The sequence below is a fragment of the Bombina bombina genome, chromosome 12 (genome assembly GCF_027579735.1).
Source record: "Bombina bombina isolate aBomBom1 chromosome 12, aBomBom1.pri, whole genome shotgun sequence".
Lineage (NCBI taxonomy): Eukaryota > Metazoa > Chordata > Amphibia > Anura > Bombinatoridae > Bombina > Bombina bombina.
The window spans coordinates 113616444-113635086 of NC_069510.1; the positions used below are offsets into that span (position 1 = coordinate 113616444).

General features: G+C 33.5%; 1 protein-coding gene across 1 annotated transcript in view; it reads left to right on the top strand.

The window, feature by feature from the left end:
* The first annotated feature begins 18505 nt into the window (after window positions 1-18505).
* The window catches only part of MVB12B (multivesicular body subunit 12B), a 313295-nt gene continuing 313157 nt past the window's right edge, over window positions 18506-18643 (top strand). The window contains exon 1 of the mRNA XM_053695604.1: window positions 18506-18643. This exon is cut by the window's right edge and continues 16 nt beyond it. The gene's annotated coding sequence lies outside the window, so the exon portion shown is untranslated.

Sequence of the window (18643 nt, forward strand, 5' to 3'; positions counted from 1 at the left end):
CTATGGGACTTCCATAGCACTGGTATTACGAGTCTGTCCTGGGAGGCCAAAAAGTGAGCGATACACCCTACCACGTCAAGAGTCCTAACGCATTTAAAAGTCAGTAGTTAAGAGTTTTATGGTACAATGCCGTAACATAAAACTCATAACTATAGTGCTAAAAAGTACACTAACACCCATAAACTACCTATTAACCCCTAAACCGAGGCCCTCCCGCATCGCAAACACTAAAATAAAACTTTTAAGCCCTAATCTGCCGCTCTGGACATCGCCGCAACTATAATAAACATATTAACCCCTAAACCGCCACACTCCCGCCTCGCAAACACTATTTAAATATTATTAACCCCTAATCTGCCGTCCCTAACATCGCCGCCACCTACCTACATTTATTAATCCCTAATCTGCGCCCCCAACGTCGCCTCCACTATACTAAATGTATTAACCCCTAAACCTAAGTCTAACCCTAACCATAACACCCCCTAACTTAAATATAATTACAATAAATCGAAATAAAAATTAATATTATTACCTAAATAATTCCTATTTAAAACTAAATACTTACCTATAAAATAAACCCTAAGCTATCTACAACATAACTAATAGTTACATTGTATCTAACTTAGGGTTTATTTTTATTTTACAGGCAAGTTTGTATTTATTTTAACTAGGTAGAATAGTTATTAAATAGTTATTATCTATTTAAAAACTACCTAGCTAAAATAAATACAAAAGTACCTGTAAAATAAAACCTAACCTAAGTTACAATAACACCTAACACTACACTATAATTAACTACATTAACAACAATTAAATAAATTAAATTAAATTAACTAAAGTACAAAAAACAAACAAACACTAAATTACATAAAATAATAAACACATTACAAGATATTTAAACTAATTACACCTAATCTAATAGCACTATCAAAATAAAAAAGCCCCCCCCAATAAAAAAAAACCTAGCCTAAACTAAACTATCAATAGCCCTTAAAAGGGCCTTTTGTGGGGCATTGCCCCAAATAAATCAGCTCTTTTACCTGTAAAAAAAAAATACAAACAACCCCCCCAACAGTAAAACCCACCACCCACACAACCAACCCCCCAAATAAAATACTATCTAAAAAAACCTAAGTTCCCCATTGCCCTGAAAAGGGCATTTGGATGGGCATTGCCCTTAAAAGGGCAGTTAGCTCTTTAGCGGCCCAAACCCTGATCTAAAAAATAAAACTATACACCTTCATTGGGGGGAAGTGGGGCCGTATCTGTGCTCTAGTTAACAAGATTTATGTTATAATGTAGAACAGTGGGGGGGCCACTCGTAATAAGATCTAACCAAGGCTTTAAAACTATAATAACCTAACACCATAGCCAGAGAGCCCTATGTGAACTAATCAGACAAAGAAAGGTATTGGGGTCCAACCTGAAGGGTATGACCTGTATATGCAAGTAATTGTGAGGTAAACACCAATAGGATGACAAAGTATTGCGGTGGCTTAAATACAACGGTACCGCATATTAGTCTTTAAGGCAGTAAGTGTGTTGATCTAAACCTTAGTTTACATATTGGTGAGTACAACAGTCTCACCCAACCTTCATGTCCATTTGTCCCCTCGAGGAGACACGTAGCAGAACAGTAATATCAGCAAGAAAATAAACCATACTTGCAGAATTGACAATTAGATCATAGACACTTATAGTGAAGACAGTTAGCTAGGTTAGTGTGCAGCATCAAATACAACGGTATCACATATTAGTCTTTAAGGCAGTAAGTGTGTTGATCTAAACCTTAGTTTATATATTGGTGAGTACAACAGTCTTACCCAATCTTCATGTCCATTTGTCCCCTCGAGGAGGCCCGTAGCAGATCAGTACTATAAGCAAGAAAATAAACCATACTTGCAGAATTGACAATTAGATCATAGACACTCATAGTGAAGACAGTTAGCTAGGTTAGTGTGCAGCCTCTGGAGGATGAAGGTCCGTCTTTCTTTTCTTATGTTGTGACCTGGTCCATTGAGAACGCTGCTCTTTGGGGTTATCAGAATTAGTGACTTTTGGGCGTGAGGGTGCATCAAGCACGTTGTCTTCTGGAGGAACAACCTTGATGTTTAGCGTCTTAGAAAAACTGTCCAGGTGATGGAAACTCTTGTATATGACTTGGGCCCCATTATGGGTAGCTATTAAGCTAAAGGGAAAACCCCATCGGTAGCGGATGTTGTGTTCTTGTAGAGCTTTAGTAAGAAATCTTACCTCCCTTCTTCTCTGGATTGTTTGTGGACATAAATCCTGGAAAATTTGTAAGGAATGACCTCTGAATGAAAGTTCCCTTGTCACTCTTGCAGCATGCCATAATTCTTCTTTGGTGGTGTAGCGGAGGAACTACAAAATCACATCTCTTGGAGGTGCGGGTGGTTTAGTTGGGGGCCTGAAAGCCCTGTGTATTCTTTCTATGTCTTCGGTTTGGAGACTGGGAGATCTTGGCAGTAAAAAGGCATAAAGGTCTTTTAGATAAGATTTTAATTGATCCTGTTGGACCTCTTCCGGTATACCTCGAATCCTGAGGTTATTACGTCTTCCACGATTATCTAAGTCCTCTAGCTTTTCCTGCAAATTCTGGACAATAGAGTCTTGTATAGACAATTGTGTTGTATTGGAACTGATTAGATTATTAAGAGCATCTTGGCCGTCTTCAAGGTATTCAATGCGTGCACCCATATCCGTTAAATCTTTTTTGAGATCCCTCATCTCCTCTTTTATGAAAGACTTGAGGGAGGCAAAGTCAGACTTGGATGGTAGGTCTGTGAGTTGAGAACGCAGCAGGTGTAGTGTATTGTGTTTTAACGAAGAATATTCTGTTAGGGGGTCATGAGAAGTATCACCCTTAAGGTGGGAGAGTTCAGACGGGGGTGTTTCAGAAGTGTGGAAGAATGCAGTCACTGAGGGTGTAGCCGCAGTTGTTTTATTTGAATTATACATTTTCAACCCCTTCCTTTGTGACATGTCAGAGGGTAGCTAAGCTCACCAAAATAACTTATGGTCTCTTCAGATCCCTGCACAACCGGATTCCAAATCTCTTTCAGACAGCAATATCTCTATATTGAATACCATGCAGCTTAACAACCGGGGTTCAGGAACAAGTAGATCCACACACTTTAATGCAGCGGAGTATAAATATTTCAAGTATGCCTAAGTGTATAGCGTAGCAAGGCCTGGCAATTTATGTTCTATGGTGAGATGTGCCCAATGCTCTCTAAGTCAGTCTCAAATAGGGCTCTGATTTATCCTCACAAGTTATACCTATATGATATATTATTTCCCTTGGCCACGGTACAATCACAGGCGTGTATATAGAAAAAATCACAGCTCCCACCCAGTATGCACCTCTTCTTCATGCAGTCGTGCAAACGTGGTCTATGAATAAGAAAAAGTTATGGCTCACCCAGAGGGTTCAAATCCTGCCTGCATTTATACATATGTGGCTTGCTGGTGACATCTAGCAATATCAGGCAACGGGTACATGTGTAGACCGGGCAGTTACTTAGAGTGTGGATGTTACCCGTGCCTGCGTGATCACCTCTCCCTCGTGTGAACCAAGATGGCTGCTGCCACTACTGCAGGTCTGATACGGTTGTGAGGAGCTGTTATGGAAGTCTCTCCGAAGCTCTGCTACGGGTCCGTTCCGGATCGGGTTAGAATCATAAGTGTGGGCAAATAGTTTTCATCAAAATCGGCACCTCCAACTGCTCTATATATTTCTATTGAGCTACGGCCGCTACGGAGCTCTGCTAGAACGCGGCCATGTCCCAGCACGGCTTGGCTCCGCCCCCAGGCTAGGGTTTTTTTTATTTTGAGGGGGCTTTTTTTATTTTGATAGGGCTATTAGATTAGGTGTAATTAGTTTAAATATCTTGTAATTTGTTTATTATTTTCTATAATTTAGTGGGGGTTTTTTTGTACTTTGGCTAATTTAATTTATTTAATTGTTGTTAATTTAGTTAATTTATTTAATTATAGTGTAGTGTTAGGTGTTATTGTAATTTAGGTTAGGTTTTATTTTACAGGTAAATTTGTCTTTATTTTAGCTAGGTAGTTATTAAATAGCTAATAACTATTTAATAACTATTCTACCTAGTTAAAATAAATACAAACTTGCCTGTAAAATAAAAATAAACCCTAAGCTAGATACAATGTAACTATTAGTTATATTGTAGCTAGTTTAGGGTTTATTTTACAGGTAAGTATTTAGTTTTAAATAGGAATTATTTAGGTAATAATATTAATTTTTATTTAGATTTATTGTAATTATATTTAAGTTAGGGGGTGTTAGGGTTAGACTTAGGTTTAGGGGTTAATACATTTAGTATAGTGGCGGCGACGTTGGGGCGGCAGATTAGGGGTTAATAAATGTAGGTAGGTAGCGGCGATGTTAGGGACGGCAGATTAGGGGTTAATAATATTTAACTAATGTTTGTGAGGCGGGAGTGTGGCGGTTTAGGGGTTAATATGTTTATTATAGTGGCGGCGACGTTGGGGACGGCAGATTAGGGGTTAATAAGTGTAGGTAAATTGCGGCCACATTGGGGGCGGCAGATTAGGGGTTAATAAATATAATGTAGGTGTCGGCGATGTAGGGGGCAGCAGATTAGGGGTTCATAAGTATAATGTAGGTAGCGGCGGTGTCCAGAGCGGCAGATTAGGGGGTTAATAAGTATAATGTAGGTGTCGGCGATGTCGGGGCGGCAGATTAGGGGTTAATAAGTGTAAGATTAGGGGTGTTTAGACTCAGGGTTCATGTTAGGGTGTTAGGTTTAAACATAAATGTTATTTCCCCATAGGAATCAATGGGGCTGCGTTACTGAGTTTTACACTGCTTTTTTGCAGGTGTTAGACTTTTTCTCAGCCGGCTCTCCCCGTTGATTCCTATGGGAAAATCGTGCACGATCACGTACGACCAGCTCACTGCTGACTTAAGCAGCGCTGGTATTGGAGTGCGGTAAGGAGCACAATTTTGCTCAACGCTCACTTCTTGTCTTTTAACGCCGGGTTTGTAAAAACCCGTAATACCATCGCTGTAGGTAAGTGAGCGGTGAAACAAAACTGCTCGTTAGCACCGCATAGCCTCTAACGCAAAACTCGTAATCTAGCCGCTTATGTCTAAGTCAACAGAGTTCCTTAACATTGATTTATAAGGTAGAAAACAAGTAGAAAGGTAGAAAACAAGTAACGATATTAAATGGTATATACATGCTAGACATAATTAAACACTGAAAGCAAAGATTAGCTTTAGAATGGCATGTAGATGTATTTTTAAGATTATATCGGTTTTATATTATATTAGCTTTCATGAAAGCGATATGTGTGCTCCACTGAGTAATACCAGTGCCCGCTAATGTGTGCTGGTATTACAAATTGACAGCAAAGCGAACGCAAGCTCACAATGGGAGCCTTGTTCTGATACCGTCATACATGACACAGAACCAAAGGGCAGTGAAGGGGGTAAATCGCACAGCGAAGGCAGCAATTTTAAATATATATGTATATGCTTATAAACATATATAATTATGTGTTACTATGTGTCTATACATATATATTTATGTGTTAATATGTGTATATACATATATATTTATGTGTTTATATGCTTATAAACATATATAATTATGTGTTACTATGTGTCTATACATATATATTTATGTGTTACTATGTGTATATACATATATATTTATGTGTTAATATGTGTATATACATATATATCTATGTGTTAATATGTGTATATACATATATATTTATGTGTTAATATGTGTATATACATATATATTTATGTGTTAATATGTGTATATACATATATATTTATGTGTTTATATGCTTATAAACATATATAATTATGTGTTACTATGTGTCTATACATATATATTTATGTGTTTATATGCTTATATACATATATATTTATGTGTTACTGTGTGTATATACATATATATTTATGTGTTTATATGTGTCTATACATATATATTTATGTGTTTATATGCTTATATACATATATATTTATGTGTTACTGTGTGTATATACATATATATTTATGTGTTTATATGTGTCTATACATATATATTTATGTGTTAATATGTGTATATACCTATATATTTATGTGTTAATATGTGTATATACATATATATTTATGTGTTACTGTGTGTATATACATATATATTTATGTGTTAATATGTGTATATACATATATATTTATGTTACTATGTGTCTATACATATATATTTGTGTTAATATGTGTATATACATATATATTTATGTGTTAATATGTGTATATACATATATATTTATGTGTTATGTGTATATACATATATATTTATGTGTTACTATGTGTATATACATATATATGTATGTGTTACTATGTGTATATACATATATAATTATGTGTTAATATGTGTATATACATATATATTTAGGTGTTAATCTGTGTATATACATATATATTTATGTGTTAGTATGTGTATATACATATATATGTATGTGTTACTATGTGTATATACATATATATTTATGTGTTACTATGTGTATATACATATATATTTATGTGTTACTATGTGTATATACATATATATTTAGGTGTTAATATGTGTATATACATATATATTTATGTGTTACTTTGTGTATATACATATATATTTATGTGTTAATATGTGTATATACATATATATTTATGTGTTAATATGTGTATATACATATATATATTTATGTGTTAGTATGTGTATATACATATATATTTGTGTTACTATGTGTATATACATATATATTTATGTGTTACTATGTGTATATACATATATAATTATGTGTTAATATGTGTATATACATATATATTTATGTGTTAATATGTGTATATACATATATATTTATGTGTTAATATGTGTATATACATATATATTTATGTGTTAATATGTGTATATACATATATATTTATGTGTTAATATGTGTATATACATATATATTTATGTGTTAATCTGTGTATATACATATATATTTATGTGTTACTATGTGTATATACATATATATTTATGTGTTACTATGTGTCTATACATATATATTTATGTGTTACTATGTGTATATACATATATATATATGTGTTACTATGTGTATATACATATATATTTATGTGTTACTATGTGTATATACATATATATTAATGTGTTACTATGTGTATATACATATATATTTAGGTGTTAATATGTGTATATACATATATATTTATGTGTTTCTGTGTGTATATACATATATATATATGTGTTACTATGTGTATATACATATATATTTATGTGTTACTATGTGTATATACATATATATTAATGTGTTACTATGTGTATATACATATATATTTAGGTGTTAATATGTGTATATACATATATATTTATGTGTTTCTGTGTGTATATACATATATATTTATGTGTTACTATGTGTATATACATATATATTTATGTGTTACTATGTGTATATACATATATATTTATGTGTTATTATGTGTATATACAGATATATTTATGTGTTACTATGTGTATATACATATATATTTATGTGTTAATATGTGTATATACATATATATTTATGTGTTTATATGTGTATATACCTATATATTTATGTGTTAATATGTGTATATACATATATATTTATGTGTTACTGTGTGTATATACATATATATTTATGTGTTAATATGTGTATATACATATATATTTATGTTACTATGTGTCTATACATATATATTTGTGTTAATATGTGTATATACATATATATTTATGTGTTAATATGTGTATATACATATATATTTATGTGTTATGTGTATATACATATATATTTATGTGTTACTATGTGTATATACATATATATGTATGTGTTACTATGTGTATATACATATATAATTATGTGTTAATATGTGTATATACATATATATTTAGGTGTTAATCTGTGTATATACATATATATTTATGTGTTAGTATGTGTATATACATATATATGTATGTGTTACTATGTGTATATACATATATATTTATGTGTTACTATGTGTATATACATATATATTTATGTGTTACTATGTGTATATACATATATATTTAGGTGTTAATATGTGTATATACATATATATTTATGTGTTACTTTGTGTATATACATATATATTTATGTGTTAATATGTGTATATACATATATATTTATGTGTTAATATGTGTATATACATATATATATTTATGTGTTAGTATGTGTATATACATATATATTTGTGTTACTATGTGTATATACATATATATTTATGTGTTACTATGTGTATATACATATATAATTATGTGTTAATATGTGTATATACATATATATTTATGTGTTAATATGTGTATATACATATATATTTATGTGTTAATATGTGTATATACATATATATTTATGTGTTAATATGTGTATATACATATATATTTATGTGTTAATATGTGTATATACATATATATTTATGTGTTAATCTGTGTATATACATATATATTTATGTGTTACTATGTGTATATACATATATATTTATGTGTTACTATGTGTCTATACATATATATTTATGTGTTACTATGTGTATATACATATATATATATGTGTTACTATGTGTATATACATATATATTTATGTGTTACTATGTGTATATACATATATATTAATGTGTTACTATGTGTATATACATATATATTTAGGTGTTAATATGTGTATATACATATATATTTATGTGTTTCTGTGTGTATATACATATATATATATGTGTTACTATGTGTATATACATATATATTTATGTGTTACTATGTGTATATACATATATATTAATGTGTTACTATGTGTATATACATATATATTTAGGTGTTAATATGTGTATATACATATATATTTATGTGTTTCTGTGTGTATATACATATATATTTATGTGTTACTATGTGTATATACATATATATTTATGTGTTACTATGTGTATATACATATATATTTATGTGTTATTATGTGTATATACAGATATATTTATGTGTTACTATGTGTATATACATATATATTTATGTGTTAATATGTGTATATACATATATATTTATGTGTTTATATGTGTATATACATATATATTTATGTGTTTAGATGTGTATATACATATATATTTATGTGTTAATATGTGTATATACATATATATTTATGTGTTAATATGTGTATATACATATATATTTATGTGTTACTATGTGTATATACATATATATTTATGTGTTACTATGTGTATATACATATATATTTATGTGTTTCTGTGTGTATATACATATATATTTATTTGTTACTATGTGTATATACATATATATTTATGTGTTATTATGTGTATATACATATATATTTATGTGTTACTATGTGTATATACATATATATTTATGTGTTACTATGTGTATATACATATATATTTATGTGTTAATATGTGTATATACATATATATTTATGTGTTACTATGTGTATATACATATATATTTATGTGTTTCTGTGTGTATATACATATATATTTATTTGTTACTATGTGTATATACATATATATTTATGTGTTACTATGTGTATATACATATATATTTAGGTGTTAATATGTGTATATACATATATATTTAGGTGTTAATATGTGTATATACATATATATTTAGGTGTTAATATGTGTATATACATATATATTTAGGTGTTAATCTGTGTATATGCATATATATTTATGTGTTATTGTGTCTATACATATATATTTATGTGTTACTATGTGTATATACATATATATTTATGTGTTACTATGTGTATATACATATATATTTAGGTGTTAATCTGTGTATATGCATATATATCTAGGTGTTAATCTGTGTATACAGATATACCCCGCTCATACAATGGGTTAGGGACCGGAGCCCCGCTGTAAAGTGAAAACCGTCTTAAAGTAAAACAAGGCGGTTTTAGCTTTCTTTTCACTTGCCATTGTGTTTAAAAACTTGAAAACGATTGAACTAACATATATTAGGGGTGCAATAGAGCTACGTTTAGTTTAACACTAGCACAGCACAGTATTTAATTAGTATTCAATAAATACTGTACCTGTAAAATATTGACAATTACTGTACTAAAATTTGCATATAGCACTGAGACACAGATTGCACTGTAATGCTGTAAACAGAGTGAGCTGCGCATAACAAAATGGTGCCAGTCACTTTTCTCGCAATCTCACAAAGATTACAGCACTGTTTCTAAATCCTTGGAGGTTGAACTTCAGCTCCATAAAGCGCTGTATTAGCGAAGCGCTGTAAAGTGAAGCGCTGTAAAGTGAGGTATACCTGTATATATATATATATATATATATATATATATATATATATATATATATTTATGTGTTAAGATGTATATATAGACATATTAACACATAAATATATACTGTATGTATATAAGCATATACATATATATTTAGTAATACTGGGAACACACAGCTCCCATAGAACGCAATGTGAATGCACTTTTTTTTCTAACACCCCAAATCCACCAACTTTGCCCCCAAACTGCCTAGTGCCGTTATTTTATTAAAAAATAAAAATGCTACAATTTTTATTTTTTAATAAAATACACTAGACAGTATTTTAGGGGCATTTGGGGCACATTTATAAAATTAACCAGAGATCTGATCTCTATTTAATTTTATAAGCGCTAATTGCTACCGCAAGTTTACAGTAGCAATAACCAGACCCTTGTAATGGCTGGTTATTTATTGCGCAATAAATTAGCGCTCCACTAGTAATCTAGCCCTTAGTTTCTATAAAATACTTTAGTTTCTATAAAGTAATGTGTACCACTATGTTTAAACTTGAGATTTTCCCTTATCTTACTGTCCTGCTGAGGACAGTTAGGGAAAGATGAAAAAAACAGGCAATAAAAGAGACTGTGTAATCACGGCTGTGTATAAACCCTGTACGATAATTACTTTAACAAACCTATATTCACTACAGCCTTCTATACACAGTATTTCTTTATTGCCTTTTTATATCTATCCATAATTGTCCTCAGCAGAAGAATGAAATAATCCCTTTAAAGGGATAGTAAAGTCATAATTAGACATTCGTGATTTAGACAGAGCATACAATTTTAAAAAACTCTCCAATTTACTTCTATTAACTAATTTGCTTCCTTCTCTTGTTATCCTTTTCTGAAAGGTTTATCTTGAAAAGCTCAGGAGCAGCAAAAAAACTAGGTTCTAGCTGCTGATTGGAGGCTGCATAAATATACCGATTGCCATTGGCTCACCCATGTGTTCAGTTAGCAATCAGTAGTTCATTGCTGCTCCTTCAACAAACGATACCAAGAGAATGAAGCAAATTTGATAATGGAACATTTCTTTAAAAAGCCCCTGACATTTTTCATAAGTGTCATCTCTTAAATCGGCATTAAGGCAACCGTACCCAGCACCCCATAGAAACGCCACTGGATATATCTCAGCCAACAAGCTTTAGATATAGATATGCCTATCTTTATTTTTTAAATAATTCCCTTGCATTGGAGCATGCCATTTTTAAAATAATAAAGTGGATTTTTTCAGCAGATTGTAGGTCGTCGTTTCTGTTTTGCATCAAAATGTATCTCTCAATGAAGCTGCGGAAACGGACAGTATCAGTTTTCATCATATTTGGTTGGTTGATGAAACTTCAGGACCAATAACATAATGAGACATATTTACATGTTTTCTTATTTAACATACACATTTTGTAACGTTATATGTGCACTCAGTGTGTCTGTGGTTATAGTTTTGTGTTTTTGTAAACTTTTTTTCTGATTTTGTTGATTTTTACAGCTTTTTGACAGCTGTATCTTGCACCGTCCACAATAAATTGGTGACACTTATATTATCTATCTATCTATCTATCTATCTATCAATCTGTCTGTCTGTCTATCTATCTAACTGTCAGTCTATCATCTGTCTGTCTATCTATCTATCTATCTATCTATCTAACTATCTATCTATCCATCTATCTATCTATCTATCTATCTATTTATCTATCTGTCTGTCTGGCTTTCTGTCTGTCTATCTATCTCTCTATCTATCTATCTATCTATCTATCTATCTATCTATCTATCTGTCTGTCTGTCTATCTAACTGTCTGTCTATCATCTGTCTGTCTATCTAACTGTCTGTCAATCATCTGTCTGTCTATCTATCTATCTATCTATCTATCTATCTATCTATCTATCTATCTATCTCTCTGTCTGTCTATCTAACTGGCTGTCTATCATCTGTCTGTCTATCTATCTGTCTGTCTGTCTATCTATCTCTCTATCTATCATCTGCCGAGCAGACATGATTCGCTATAGGGCTCGACATGCAGTATAATAAATCTATCTATTGGCCACATGAATAATATAGAACAAGGCAGCCATTGCAGAAATGTACAGCGTTTTGTATTGTGCGCTCTAAACTGAAGTGCATAATGCAGGTTGTAAATAAAAGACAGCACCACCACTGAGCTGTGAATGGGCACCTCTTGTCACATGGTGCACGAATACCTAAGCTCTGGCAGTGCCCAGTGTGAAGATGCAGAGCTTCATTAACCAGCGCCAGTAAGGGGTTAAAATACGAGATAGTTGTAAAATAAAACAATAGTATGCTGAGTAGTTGCAATCCTATTGTAGTAGTGCCCAACAGTGTAATGTCCCTTTAATCGCCCTCTATCAGCTAGATTACAAGTTTTGCGTTGCAGCTTTTAACGCTGAATATATGGCATTTTCAGCGTTAAAACAGCACCGCAGTTATTACAAGTCTTGTCAGCATAGCTGTACCGCACACCTTTTAGCCTGTCCCGCAGCGTCAGTCCCGCACACGTAAAAATTACGTTTTTCATGGGATTCCCATAGCGCCGGTATTACGAGTTTTGTGGTACAGCTAAAAAGTGAGCGTTACACCCTAAAACGACAAGATCTGTACCGCCATCTGAAGTCAGTAGTTATGAGATTTACGCTTCAAAGCTGTAACATAAAACTTATAACTGATGTGTTAAAAAGTGCACTAACACCCATAAACTACCTATTAACCCCTAAACCGAGGGCCTCCCGCATCAAAAACACTATAATACATTTATTAACCCCTATTCTGCCGTTCACGACATTGTCGCCACTAAATTTTTTTATTAACCCCTATTCCGCCGCTCCCCGACATTGTCGCCACTATAATAAACGTATTAACCCCTAAACCGCCGCTCTCCCGCATTGCAAACACTAGTTAAATATTATTAACCCCTAATCTGCCCTCCGCCTACACCGCCGCTATAATAAACCTATTAACCCCTAAACTGCAAGCCCCCACAACAAAATAAACTAATTTAAACTAGTAACCCTTAAACCTAACGATCTCCTAACTTTATATTAAAATTACAATTTCCCTATCTTAAATTAAATTAAAACTTACCTGTCAAATTAAAAAAAATAATTTTAAACCAACAATTAAACTATTATAATTATTAAACTAAAATTAAACTATCTACCAATTAAATAAAACTAAACTACCAATAAAAAATCCCCACACTACTCTAAAAATTACAAAAAGTATCTAATTACAAAAAATAAAAACTAAATTTCAAAAACAAACACTAAATTACGAAAAATAACAAACAAATTATCAAAAATAAAAAAGAATTATACCTAATCTGATAGCCCTATCAAAATAAAAAAGCCCCCCCCCCCAAAATAAAAAAACCCTAGCCTACAATAAACTACCAATAGCCCTTAAAAGGGCCTTTTGTGGGGCATTGCCCCAAAGTTATCAGCTCTTTTACCTGTAAAAAAAATACAAACACCCCCCCCCCAATAAAAAAAACTATCTAAAATAACCTAAGGTAACCATTGCCCTTAAACGGGCATTTGTATGGGCATTGCCCTTAAAAGGGCATTTAGCTCTTTTACATTGCCCAAACCCTTAACTAAGAAAAAACCCCACCCAAAAAAACTTAAAAAAACCTAACACTAACCCCCGACGATCCACTTACAGTTGTTGAGGTTCCGCTTGAAGGATCTTCATCCAGCTGGTGTTCTGGTAAGAGGGCGAACTTTGGAAAACAGCGAACCATGTCACTTCCTGTGACGTTACATCAGCTGTTTCACAAATTTTGGACCTAATGCACATGAGTGCCAGGGTCATCACATACCTGGCCGCATACGTCACTGGTACAATATTTAGAGCTGTGAAATTCTGGAACCCTTTCTAGAGCGCATTCGTGGGATTTTGTATCACAAATGGTTCGCTCATGGAAAGCTGTTTATTCGGCTCCTCTGCAATATTCGGAACTCCGCCCCCCACTGCAACTACAACCTGTTTGTTCAAACAATATCCGGGTGGCTGTTTGTCATGTACGAGCACGGACACTCAGCTTTAGAGTATTAGTAGTAATGCAGTGGGGGCGGAGTTACGAATATTTCCAAGGAGCCGAAGAAACAGCTTTCCATGAGCGCACCCTAGAAAGGGTCTCGGAATTTCACAGCTCTAAATATTTTACCAGTGACGTATGAGGCCAGGTATGTGATGACGCTGGCACGCATTCGCATTAGGTCCAAAATTTGTGAAACAGCTGATGTAACGTCACAGGAAGTGACATGGTTCGCTGTTTTCCAAAGTTCGCCCTCTTACCAGAACACCGGCGAAATCATCATCCAGGCGGCAAAAAGTCTACATCCAGACAGCCTCTTCGATCTTCATCCAGCCGGTTGGGAGCGGGTCCATCCTGAAGACATCCGGCGCGGAGCATCCTCTTCATACGATCGCCGCCGTACACTGGATCTTCAATGCAAGTGACGCGATTCAAGATGACGTCCCTTGCATTCCTATTGGCTGAAAAATTTGAATCAGCCAATAGGAATTAGGGCTGCTAAAATCCTATTGACTATCCAAATCAGCCAATAGGATTTAAGCAGCTCTAATTCTATTGGCTAATTCGAATTAGGGTATTAGAAAAGGATTAATCTTTATTTTTTTGGATACTTTTTTTGTAATGGTATTTTTTTTTATTTTTTGTAATGGTAGTTTTTTTATTTTTTGTAATGGTAGGTTTTTTTATTTTTTGTAACGTTAGGATTTAGTGTAAGGCAGATTAGGTTTTATTTGACAGGTAATTTTGTATTTATTTTAACTAGCTAGTTAGCAAATAGTTAATAACTATTTACTAACTAGTCTACCTAGTTAAAATAAATACAAACTTACCTGTGAAATAAAACCTAAGCTAGATACAATATAACTATTAGTTATATTGTAGCTAGCTTAGGTTTTATTTCACTGGTATGTATGTATTTAGTTTTAAATAGGAATTATTTAGTTAATAATTGTAATGTAATTTAGATCTAATTTAATTATGTTAAAGTTAGGGGGGTAGGGTTAGGTTTAGAATTAGGTTTAGGGTTAGGTTTAGGGGTTAATATAGTTTAAAGGTACACTCAATCAAAATCAAACTTTCATTATTCAGATAGAGCATGACACTTTAAACAACTTTCTTATTTACTTCCATTAACAAAATATGCAGTCTTTTTATATTTAAACTTTTTGAGTCACCAACTCCTACTGAGCATGTGCAAGAATAAGTGTGTATGCATTTGTGATTGGCTGATGGCTGTCACATGGTACGTGTATGCATTTGTGATTGGCTGATGGCTGTCACATGGTACGTGTATGCATTTGTGATTGGCTGATGGCTGTCACATGGTACAGGGGGAGTGGAAAAAGACATAACTTAAAATTGTCAGAAACAAATCTACTACTCATTTTTAGTTCAGACTAAGTGCTATTGCATTGTCTTGTTATCTTGCATTTTTTGATTATGCGAATCTACTGTGTTGACTGGTCCTTTAATTTAGCTTGTTGTGATGTGGGGGGCTGGCGGTTTAGGGGTTAATAGGTTTATTTAGTTAATAATTGTAAATTTAATTTAGCTATATTTTTATTATGTTAAAGTTAGGGGGTGTTAGGGTTAGGTTTAGGGTTACGTTAGGGTTACATTAGGGTTAAGGTTACATTAGGGTTAGGTTTAGGGGTTAATATAGTTTAATTTAGCTTGTTGCGATGTGGGGTGCTGGCAGTTTAGGGGTTAATAAATGGAGTATAGTGGTGGCGATATCGGGAGTGGCAGATTAGGGGTTAATAATTTTATTTAGGTAGCGGCAATATCGGGAGTGGCAGATTAGGGGTTAATAACTGTAGGCAGGCGTCGGCAATGTTGGGGGCAGCATATTAGGGGTGTTTAGATGTAGGGTTTATTATGTTAGGGTGTTAGGTTTAAACTGTATTTACGGAACTTTTGTTTCTGCGATCGCAGGTGTTAGTTTTTGCCGGTTCTCCGCATTGATGTCTATGGGGAAATTGTACACGGGCACGTCATACACAGCGCTTGTTTTGGGTGTGGTATGGAGCTCAACGCAACCATATCGCACGCAAAAGGCGTATGTTTGAAAACTTGTAATGGCAGCGCTATAGAAAATGTAATAACGTAACTTTTGTTGCGTTCGTTAATTTCTCTATAGCGCTTAAAACTCGTAATCTAGCTGTATCTGACTACAAAAGAACTTGCTTTGCAAGTTTCTAGTAAATAAAGATAATACTTTAATATACTGAACATACACACATTGTATAATATAAGATTACTAAACTAGACATACATTTAAAGGGGCAGTAAAGTATATTTTTAGTTACATCAGTGTCATGTTCCTGTGTGACAAAAGGACAGTAATAACTTTAATAATAAACTAGCGTTCTACCTCTAATGACAGATCTGGTTCTGCTCCCTGGACTGACCACCATCAAGAATATTTTTATTTTTTATTTTCTCCAACATCAGATGATTCAGCATGTTATTAACAGGACCAATAGTGCCATTAAAGGGACAGTCTACTCCAGAATTTGTATTGTTTAAAAAGATAGATAATCCCTTTATTACCCATTCACCAGTTTTGCACAACCAGCATTACCTCTGTGATTACCTTGTATCTAACCTCTGCCCCCTTATTTCAGTACTTTTGACAGACTTGCATTTTAGCCAATCAGTGCTGACTCCTAGGTAACTCCATGGGCACACATGAACTAGCACTGTCTAGCTGTAAAAAACTGTCAAAATGCACTGAGATAAGAGGTGGCCTTCAAGGGCTTAGAAATTAGCATATGAGCCTACCTAGGTTTAGCTTTTAACAAAGAATACCAAGAGAACAAAGCAAATTTTATTTTAAAAGTAAGTTGTTTAAAAGTGCATGCCCTATCTGAGTTATTAAAGTTTAATTTTGACTAGACTGTCCCTTTAAGTATATATTGTTTGCATACTTTTCCTTTCTGTGATCCACTGTTTCTATAAGAAGCAGTGGGAGAGGGCAAATAGTGCACATGCGCGCCTTGTCTAATTCGCCAAGCAGGCTAAACTCTCAGTATTTAGAGTGCTCTGCAGGTCCAGGACGGTACTTCTACTATGTGTTTAACTCCAATGTGGTGGTTTAGCACTCAGCATTAAAGGGACATACATGTAGTAACTAATTAGAGCATGTCATTTTTTTGAGAATAATGTCATTTTCATGCAATTTATGTGGCACAAAGTATATTTAAATCTGATGAAAAAAATGATTGCTCTCTGATCTTTCACTCTCACGATATTTTGACTTACTCATTATCATTTGAGGGGTTGAACATTATATGGCAGTTGTGCACATGCAGTGCACGCTCCTGAGTCTACCTCAGTATGCACTCATGGAAAGGAGGTTAGTTTCCACAAAGGAGGCTAAATATGATGACTGAAATATGTTTTAGAAATTGATCTTATTTTAATTAGTTACAGGTAAATTAATAGATAATCATTTTTATGATTTGAACAGACCACAGCAAGCAATTTTAATAGACTTTTTAATTTAATTTTGGTATCAAGTTTATTTTGCTCTCTTTACATCCTTTGTTAAAAAGCATACTTAGGTATGCTCAGGAGCAGCAAGAGACAACTCGGAGCTAGCTGCACACATATATGTCTTGTGATAGGCTCACCAGATTTGCTCAGCTAGCTCCCAGTATTACAATGCTGCTCTGGAGCCATGTGTTTAACCCCTTGGCAAGATATAAACACACAATTATATGCACACAATAGTGCAATAATGCAATACTCACATTACAGCATTTTCTTTTTGCACTTTTAAACACTTGAAATATTACCTAGCAACCAGAATATAGAAAACTCTATTTTGAAGCCAAAGTTCTTTGGAACTCAGACAAAAAAAAGAATAAGACAGACACCTTTTCTAAAGTTGCTTGGCAGCTGCAACAATGTTCTGTATATTGAGAGATTAGATGTGTGCAGCATTGGGCTGAACCAGACAGAGCAGCTTCAGAAAGAAGCCGAAGCGTTGTAAGGGTGCTTCCTCTGTGCCTGGGAACAGCAGACAACACCATGCACGCCCCTGCAGTAACGCATCTTGGCCACTAGAGGCTGCAACCTTCCTGAAGCTCAGTACTACACATGTCCAGCAGCAGCGTTTGCTGTAGGAGCTGCTTCTGGGGTCTGAGGTTTAAATACCCGGGGGGGCTCTGATGTGAGCACAAGGCCGCCTGCGCAGCTAGCACACAGGGATCGGGCAGCTCTCCTGA